Genomic DNA, 2,994 nt, shown 5'->3' on the forward strand with positions numbered 1-2,994 from the left:
TTGGTTTTGCAGACAAGAGCCTTAATCAACCATTCATGTACAGTCATAAGAGATTAATAAGTATCCAAATTTATTCTTTTTACAAATAATTTTCCTATTTTATTTAAGCATGTGTTTATATTTGAGTTATCAGTAAAGGAGGTCAATATCCCTGGTGCATTATTGAATGATTTCTGCTGCTTTGCTCTATGGTTGTTTCTCTCTTTCTCTCTCTCTCTCCCTGTCTCTCTCTCTCTGTATGTGTGTGTGTGTCAGACTTCCATGTTGTTCAGTCTCACTTCCACTCATTATGCAGCCAAGGGCAGCATTAAATTGTTGAATCTCCTGCCAACAACTTGCAAGTGTTGGGATTACAGGTATGTGCCACAATGCTCAGCTCCTCTATACACTTTCTCAATTAATAGCTTTATAATATGATAATAATTTTTAGCAAAATAGAATATTCATATCTCAGCAAACGGAAGACAAATGTCAGGAGTCACACAAACACATATATCTCCTGTTATTAGTCATGACTATCACAATTATTCTTATGTAAATATACTTTAAGATAAACATTAAATGTGCATAAATAAGAGACACAGGTATAAGTACACACAGAAAATATAAGTAGGTGTGAGGAGAAAGAGAAGAGGGAGTGAATAAGTTCAGTTTTTTTATTTGCCAGGTTAACTTATGTGAAGAGGCTTTCCAATGTTTATTTCTAATTGCATGAACAAGATTATCTAAACAATATTTATACATAAATAAGAATTTTGGATTGAATGGCAATGTAAATGTTTGTTTATTTACACCATTGCCAAACACCTGTTTCATTTACTCTAATTGTGTTAATTTTAACTTTGTTGCCCTGTCTTCTGCTTCACAACACACAGCGCCTCTGCCTAAAAAAAACTCTAAAAGACTTAAGTTTCAGAAAATTCTAACATTTCATTAATATGACTATATTCCTGAGACACCTAATGCCAGGTTTTTCAGAAGATAAGCATGATACAAATGTCATGTATATATATAATACCTTTAACCACAAAAATTACACAGTATCTCTTTTCCATAGTAAGCTTATTGTAGCAAATAGCTTTTGAATACTTAATGATATACAGAATAAAATGGATTATGAATTTTAAATATATTCAAATTAAAAGATCAGTTATGATATTAGTGATTTAAAAGTATTGTGTGTGTATGTCTGTCTGTTTGTCTGTATGTATGTATGTATCTACCTATCTATGGAATCTAAAGATGTGTTTCCTTAAAGTCACAAATACTAATATAAAAAAAAATCTATCTGGTGAAGAGTCAGAGATAATGACTGAACAGTTCTGTTTCATATCTTCACTTTTCCAAGTTAAGCAGAAAGGGTCTTTTATCACTACACATCAATGTCACTCTATGAAAAATATGAGTAAAACTGATGATTTTTTTCCTATAGATGATCACTTAACAACTCCCTAAGGCAAAAATGGAGGGAGGTGAGGGAATGAGAATCATGGATGGGCCAAGAGAGGATCAGACAAGAATGATTAGAAATAGAACAAGAGATGGGGCCTTCTGAAAGCCCAAAAAAAGCCTCTGTGATGAGCTGAAAATAGCCCTAAGCAAACAATATATAAATAATGAATACGGTTTCTTAGTCTTAATATGGATATTGATATTAATATTGATATTTGGGGGGCAGGACTGGAATTGAACCCAGGAACTCATGCATGCTAGATAAGTGCTTTACCAGTGAGCTACATCCCTGGATACCATTTCTTTAATAAAAAAACCCCTCAATTTAATGATTTATTTATGTTTTTATTCCTTATAAATATGTATATATACTTAATTTTGGCTAAGCTTCCCTCTTTTATGCTACTCCATTTCCCTGCTCACTATCCATGTTGTGGTTACTCTTCCACCCTAGTATTTCTCCTTTAATTTTCTATCACTTCAGATCTGCTATCTCCTCTGCACTTCTTCCTTGAAAGCTCATCTTTTACCCCCTACATGGGCTGCTTTCTCATTTATCAGTATCTTTATACTATTTATAATGAAGATTCTAAGCTATGATCCACATGTGAGAGAGGGCATTACAAGGATTTTTAAATGATGCTATAAAAAGTTGTTAGCAAAGAGGTAAGATATGTAATAATTATGTAGGTGATTTTTAAAATATTGTTAACTATAGCTGGGCATGGCGGCACATGCCTTTAATCCCAGTACCCAGGAGGCAGAGGTAAGAGGATTGCCATGAGTTCAAGGCCACCCTGAGACTACATAGTGAATTCCAGGTCAGTCTGGGCTATAGTGAGACCCTACCTTGAACCCCCCCCCCCAAAAAAAGTTAACTATTGCAAAAAAAATAATTTTTACTAGGTAAATTCAAATACTTATTAAAAGCATTTTTATAATGTTATCTATTTGCAAGCAGAGAGAGAGAGAGAGAGAGAAGAAAGACAGAGAGAATGGATGCTTCAGGGACTGTAGGCACTGCAAATGAACTCCAGATGCATGTGCAACTTCGTGCATCTGGGTTTATGTGGGTCCTGGGGAATCAAACCATGGTCCTTTGGCTTTGCAGGCAAGCATCTTAACCACTAAGCCACCTCTCTATCCAAATTCATTCCTACTTTAAAAGTCCCCAAACTTTGCTCAGGAGATAGCTCAACAGCTCAACAGTTGGGTCCACCAGTGCCCATGTGAACCCAGATGTATGTGGTTATGCATGTGTCTGGAGTTTATTTTTCATGGCAAAACAGCCTGGTTCTCATTTTCTTCCCACTCCTAGAAATAAATAATTATTTTTATTTATTTGTTATTATTATTATTATTTATTTGAGAGAGAGAGAAAGAGACAGACACACACACACACACAGAGAATTGTCATGCCAGGGCCTTCAGCCACTGCAAATGAACTCCAAAAGCATGCACCACCTTGTGTATCTGGCTTACATGGGTCCTGAGGCTTTGCAGGCAAGCATCTTAAACACTAAGCCACCCCAACAGCCCTAT

Source organism: Jaculus jaculus, chromosome X (genome assembly GCF_020740685.1).
Source record: "Jaculus jaculus isolate mJacJac1 chromosome X, mJacJac1.mat.Y.cur, whole genome shotgun sequence".
Taxonomy (NCBI): Eukaryota; Metazoa; Chordata; class Mammalia; order Rodentia; family Dipodidae; genus Jaculus; species Jaculus jaculus.